General features: G+C 34.5%; 1 long non-coding RNA gene across 1 annotated transcript; it reads left to right on the forward strand.

Annotated features, from left to right (window-relative positions):
• The first annotated feature begins 661 nt into the window (after positions 1-661).
• LOC135211618 (uncharacterized) lies at positions 662-7,074 on the forward strand. Its single transcript, XR_010313676.1, has 4 exons — positions 662-768; positions 2,006-2,071; positions 2,838-2,959; positions 5,028-7,074. It is a non-coding gene; the product is annotated as an uncharacterized LOC135211618 (long non-coding RNA).
• The last annotated feature ends 215 nt before the right edge of the window (positions 7,075-7,289 follow it).

The following is a 7,289-nucleotide window of genomic DNA, read 5'->3' on the forward strand; positions in this document are numbered from 1 at the left end:
TAATGTAATTGCCCGACAGATTTGCAGTCGTTTTCTCAAAAAAAAAAATCATTAAACGACTATGTTTGCAATAATGTAAGTTAATCTTCACACTAAGATTAATTCACTAATTAACCAAAGTTTACTAACCTCTATATATAGTAATTACGAGAGCAAAATGAAGATTGCTGGACCTAAAGAATGAATTCATTGTAGGACATCACGTTTGGATTACGTCTTCAGCCGTTGTCACAATCGGTTCTCAATTGACTATCGTAAAATTGGTTCGTTTTTCAAAAATATTAGTATCTTTAAAAATGTGTAATATGGTTAATGAAACAGTTATAATTTTAATTAGTTTTTATTAATGGAAAAATGTTTTAAAAACTTAAATATTATACGCGGACCTACAGCTCCGCATACGAGTTCCAGTTGCGCAACCTCAGCTCTGCATTCAATGACGTCCACTCAAATCCACGCACTTTTGCTCGTTTCTCCGCGATTTGGCAACACAAATTTGTTGTGCAGACTGAAGACGATCTCATACAGTATTAAAAGTTGATCATTTTTATTAATAATACATTTTCTATTTTAATTATTTTTAAATCTAATTACACCTAAATACAGACGTTTGATTGTAAATGGAATGTATTTTATATGAGAATATTTAGCAACTGCGCGATAGCGCCCTTCATCACCGAACTTGGTTACTGTTTAGGTCCTAAGCAGTATTGCTGCATTTTAAATGCAAAATTCAAAATATGGAGCGCAGCCCCTGTTTTAAAGTCTGTAAGTCATTATTATTAGTTTTTGCCATAGCATCATTATTTCAGACCGCCTTTTGTGGTCAAATGTCCCTTTACAGCCAAAATTGCTGTGCCCAGCGTCAGGTTAGTGTAGCATAAGGAAGAAATGGCCGACTGATAATTCATTTATTAATTAATTATTATCATCTAACTGGTAGTCTTTGCCCTTTTTTTCGACTAATATTGGTGATGTAGGTAAGATCATTTTATTTTAATGGGTTGTGTTTGGCTCCTAATTTAATCGTAGGCAGATGGAGGACGTCACCTGAAGGTGTAAAATATCCAACCAATTATTTATTAAATAAAATGAACGAGTTAAGTTATTATTTTAAAAAACGAATTGCACAAAATCTCATTAATCCCAACCAAACCAATCCAAGATTTGTGTGGCCTTTGTGCGTTTAGTTCCTTGATCAAAAGTAGCCTATTTAAGTACTGACAGCAAGGTGGATATTGGCCTCATAGTTGTACTTATCAAGCTTAAGGTTTGGTTTTTAGAAGGATAAGCACCACTCAGAAGTAGGTGAAGGTGGAAAAGCGCTTGCTGGTATTCAAGCATCTTACCTAATACTACCTACCTACTAGTAGGTAGGCTATTAGATATTTTGAATTTCAACCACCCATAGCTGAGGCTACGCCCGTCAGTAACTAAAGCATAATGTTGAACAATGTTACAGATGTATGTAAGTGTTAATGTAAGCAATAATTATCACAACGGTAGATTTAGGTTACTTATCCACGGCGGCCTATAGACTATGGCAGTTGCGGTTTTTCTATGCAGTTTTACCTACTGAACAAGAATTTTAAGTAATATTTATTCTTACAACTGTAATTAACCCCCCAGGGGCTAGTACTAAACACGGCGAAATACATTGGATGGCCCCCAATCCCTAGTGGATGTCGTATCTGCGGTTACGTTCCTTGCAGTCCATGCGGACTGCTTCTGTAGAAATTCTGCCTAACCTAACACTTAACCTTTTTTATTCGTTAACTGCTTTAGCGAGTGATTTGCATCACACTTTACTGCTTCTGCTTATATGTTGTTTGTTTGTTTTAATTTTGCTGTTAAAATTTCATTTGGCTTTGCCAATTCCAATATTTTTAAATCGGCTTAGAAATATTTATTTTCTATTATGCTCAATTCTAATACAGTGGAACATCCTATACTCAAAATTGGTCACTGAATAGAATGTAACTGAAATTAATATTTTTATTGGTAGGTCTACTAGAAGTTGAGGTATTGTCGCTGAAGAATGTTTCGCAGTATACCTACATTTCACAGAAAAGTAAGTGTCAGTGGTAGATTTAAATACTGCAGTTGTTTAGTACAGTATTTTGCTAGCTTTATTGTTCATTGGACACTAAATTTATAAATCCTTTGTTGTATTATATATAACGAATGTATATATATATTATTTTTGTGACACTAAATTTATAAATCCTTTGTTGTATTATATATAACGAATGTATATAGATATTATTTTTGTACATTTTTTTTTCTTTTACAAGGATTCTGAGACAGCTAAAGCTAAAAAAAAATTTACAAGTATCGTGGAAGCCTTGTAAAGCACCAAAAATATTTGAGAAATCAGTTATAAGAGTCAATTTTCTGTTCTTAAACAAGGTTTCCTTACTAAACCAGATTCCATATCTTGTGTCTCACTAGAGTAAAATACCAATGGCTGGCCTCTACCATAGCACTATCACCTTCCCGAAAATCGGAAATTATGGCCTTAGTTTGTGACTTGGGAGAAAAAAACTTACTTCGAGAGGAAAGTAGAGGTCTCAAGGTGTTGCTTTCACGAACGCTGGCTCTTGATTAATGTCTATTCTGGGTTACAGGACGTGTTAAAGTACTTTTTTGGGAAGGTGGTCGCACTACAGTAGAGGCCCAGCCATTCAGTATTTTATCCTATGTATGTATATTTAATATTTTGATTATGAAAGAGTTTTGAACAGGATTTGTAGTTATGATATAAATTTTTGGTTAAAGGTCTGATTTCCTTTAAAGAGTTGCATGCTACCAGATTCTCAGATTATATTCCATTACAGATCCTTTGCTAATGTTTCATTCTTCAACTCTACAATGTAACAGAGGATGAAGTCATTGATGATCAACATGGTAGGACATTAGTACACTCCAGCTGGAATAATATTATAACTACAGAAATCTGGTGTGTACAGTATGTATGTGGTACTCAGTTTGTACTCTGAATATTTTATTTATGTTTGAAAGTAACTTTTTAATGTGACTATGATTTATGATCCAAACAAAATACAAGCCTATTACTTTACGTAGCGTCACACCCATAAACATGCAGGTGACCAAGTTCTTCAAAAGGTAGAAGACTTTTGCCGTCCCTGCCAGGAGGAACCCCATTCTAAGCTAAGGTTTATTTTGGGTTTGGGTCTTTTCGTCATTGAAGACATTCTTGTAATGCTCTGGCAACCTGCGCCTTTATGAAGGTACTTATTACTCGGGGTAACTTTTTTACAGCTGACTTAAAGTTAGCTAAGCACTTACATGGTGTTTCACATATAGTACTATATGCATTTTACTGTATTTTAACTCCATCTTTGGAAGCAAATGCAGTGTTGTTAATTATCATTATGTGGTTTCTATTCAAGACAAAGTTCATCCCCATCAAGGCTTTTCATTGTTTAACCTACATTTAGGTTAGATGTGAAATGAAGTGTCTTTGTATTATGTGCCATCTTAAACAATTCCTTCCTGAAGTCCCCTGTAAACCAAGTCTTTATCATTGACGTTTCTCATCCATGATTCTCAGCGACTTCTCTCCTTCCTACTGGTCTTCTCTGACTGGTTTCTCCCATATCGACTAGTAATTCTTTAAAATGTGGCAATTAAATTCATCCTATAGGTGAAGAAACTTTAATAATGTCATTTGTAGTTGTACATAATAAAGGATCAGTTGATTTTTTACAGCTGAAGAAATATTTGTAAATTATATTCATTTTCTTCAGTTTTTCATGACATGTTTAGTGTATATTTCATATGGTTACTTACTGTTCTGTATTTAAGGGGTATTTATGTAAAACATCTTTTAAGCCATATCGTGAGTATACTGCTTATGTAATGGTGTCTCCATGCAGTGCAAGAATCATATTTGAGTAAAGGGATAATTTGGTGAAAGTTAAGGGCAGCTCAATACATCGATAGAGAGGCTTGCCCTGAGTTTCCAAGCACTGCTCTCATTCAGCCCCTCTCATTTTTTATGTGGCTATCAGTAGAAGAAATTTCTGATGGTTTCCGGCCTCTCGGGAATCGGTGAAAAAAGTTGCAAGAAATGTTTGTCATTAGTTTAGGTTTAGATTTTTTACCAAGTGTTTTGGTCTCGGATAGCACCGTTTTGGATTGCAGTCGAGAAGAGTGTGTGTGTGTGTGTTTTAAAACTCAACTGTTTTTCATCATCATAAAAAGATTGCCCCTCTTTGTAGTAGTTGAAATCAGAGCCAGTAATGTTAGACATTTGAAGTTATATTAGCCAGTTTTAGCAGCATTAGCCGATTCCACCTATAGTCATTGGTCAAACTAATAAGTAAACTGTATTTGTATGAATATGTTAGATGTTCGACTTTGTTAGCTTTTAAAAGGTTCAATTTCAGCACGGTTAGGTTTATTGTGATCTATGTCATTCCCAAAAGTCTAGAGGTCTAGTAAAAGTTAGTAAGAGTCATAGGAGCATATGTACCTGTGACGTTTGCATTAATCGGTATTCATCCACGCAAGCACTGGCCGTGCCCAATATTCCTTAACCTCCTAGATGGGAAACCAGTTTTGTGGCTGCCTTGTGGATTCTTGGATTGTGCAATGTTAATTGTCTCACTAGTACTGATCTAGCAGTTAGTCATTCTGTTGCATTATTCTTCCTTCCTCTCATTTCTGTGTTATAGTTGCTTTTTATTTCTGTGTCATTGTGCATTGTTGTGTGTGTTTTCGTGGCTGGCTGTGAACCCTCTCAGTTTTATCTGGCTTCCATTTTCCCTGTTCTTAAAGACAAGACCCTTTGGGCCAGCCATCTTAGAGATTGACATGGCTTTTGACCAATTATTTAAAATGAATTTTTTTTCTACTTCATTTTATCAAGTGTACAAATCCGTCTTGTTTGTCAGTGTAAGATTTACATTTATCTGTGTATTGTATTTGTAAAGTGCTATATTTATGTCAGTGTATGTTTGGGAAGTATTAGGAAGGTTTCTGATGGTTTATTTTAATTTCAGGTAATTGTTTGATGAAGACTGAAGCTTTTGATGTTCCTCCAGATTCAAAGAATATTTATGATGAGAAATTGCATGTAAGAGTGGGAGGGAATCTCCTCATTATTGATAAATGCTTAAAAGATTCCAATGGCATATATTAAGTCAGAAAATTTTCTTTTAATGTTCTTAGTTCCATTTCTACTTTTGAACCAAAATGCACAGATATTTCAGTAAAAAGTCCACCCGCTTTATCTAATCTTTGTCGCATAGATTAACCCAAAAAATGTCTACTTACATCAGTTTTTTGTTATTCTAAATCCTGAAAGAATTGTAACTTAAACAAGATTATTTGCTTAACTCTAATCCTAAGTCATGAAATGTTGTCTTGTTAAAGCCTTTTGCAGAAAATCCTATGTATCATGCCATTCAGTATACGTAAGCTGTTACTTAGAGGTACGTAACATTTTATGTTTAAAAGATATAGAATGCAAGAAAGCGTATCATTGCATATTGTGTGATCTGTTTAGAACATTGGTGTATTTGTCAGAATGGGCTGGGAGTTGAGGGAAATGCCGAGAGGTTTTGACTTTATTGGTTTTCAGTTTCCTCAGCATGATTAGAATGGAAGAAATGTTTCATCTTTGCTTATAAAGTAACTCTTTGGAGAACTTTTATAAGTTCTGTTCTGACCAGTATACATTATTTGAATGCCTGTTTACCTCTCATAATATTGTAAGAATAAAGTTCTTCATTGCATAAATACTCAGAAAATTTATCACAAAAGGAGACTCTCACAAAGTGAACAGTCTCCTATTGTCAAGTAAATGTGACAGGTGCGTTACACCAGAATAAGATCTCATGCTTTTCCAATTCATCATTGTTCTAATAAGAATATTTTTTAGTTTGACCAAAACTATAAATAGCACATCAGAAGAGACTGAAAATACCTGTTGAAGAGGCTTCAGTCTAATTGGTTCACTGGTGCTCAATGGCATTTTTAGGTTAATAGATAAATACATTTTTAATGCTCAAGAGATTAAAATTGCATTTATTTATCATGTTGCTGTTTTATTAATGAATTGGTAGTGTTGTGTATATCACTGATGAATTGTGTATACTTAACATGTATGAACAAGGTGAGCAGAACATTTATAATTTTTATATATTCATAATGGCATTGGTTGTAAGAGTTCTGTTTTACTATGATTATCTGTACATATCACAAAATTCGTGAAAAGTGATGTATAAACATGACATGACGAAAAAGATTATTATCCAAAAGATCTTCAGAGAAAAATAAAGATTATTGTAACTTGAGCAGCTATCAGAGTTATAGGGTTCCACAGAGATTGCCTTATAAAATTTGGCCTCTTTTTGAAAGTGAGTTATGTATTAAAAAAAACCCAATGGTCAGAAAAATTTTTTGCATCATAAATATAGTTTCTTTCAAGAATATAAGTATCCATATAGAGAGATGACCTTTTAATTAACATAGTAATTGGTCTTTTAGGGAAAGAATTTCTCCATTTGATAATTCTGTGTTCCTGTCTTCCACAACATTGAACTTTCAGAGTGCGCCTTTACATTTCTTTTAAGGTAGCCTTGGAAATGTATGCTGCTTCTTATATAAATCCTAATATTGAGTTCATTTTGTTAGCCCAATTTATCCTTTTTGATATAAACAGTGTGCTGCAACTACACTTGTTTTAAGCAGTTTTCAGTATCTGTTCCCCATATCCACTGTCCAGTCTTTTTTGTCGCAGACATAGGACGTGTTGTAATATGTGTATATTATATATATAACTGTGTGTGAGGAAAAAACCATTGTTTTAAAAATACGTATACGTAGTATTCCCTGCCAACGTGGTGTCAAAAGGAAGTCGTACATAACTGTTTCCACCCAGCTCTTGGTGAGGAATTAAGAATGTGTCAGGTTCTGGCAGTTGTTTCATTGGAACGATCATTTTAGAATTGTTCTCCAATAAGGATGGTTTCACCAGTGGTTTTCTTTTTCCCCTCTGGCAGGAGAGTTGACGTCTGTCACGCTGGGCCTGCCTCCTAGAGTCAGTATGGGAGCAGCATTGGAGTCAATTTTAGGTTGGAGTACTGACATGTCAGCATCTACTCTGCAGGGTCGCTATTCGTATGATAATTATCATACATGTACAATAATTTGGGCCTTTGTACTATGTACGATAGCACACGAGGTATCTTACGCATTTGTACAATAATTCTGCTCCTCCCAGATAATTCAAAAGTGCAAGCGTTCTTCCAGCAAGTTAG

Source organism: Macrobrachium nipponense, chromosome 4, assembly GCF_015104395.2.
Source record: "Macrobrachium nipponense isolate FS-2020 chromosome 4, ASM1510439v2, whole genome shotgun sequence".
In the NCBI taxonomy this organism is placed as follows: domain Eukaryota; kingdom Metazoa; phylum Arthropoda; class Malacostraca; order Decapoda; family Palaemonidae; genus Macrobrachium; species Macrobrachium nipponense.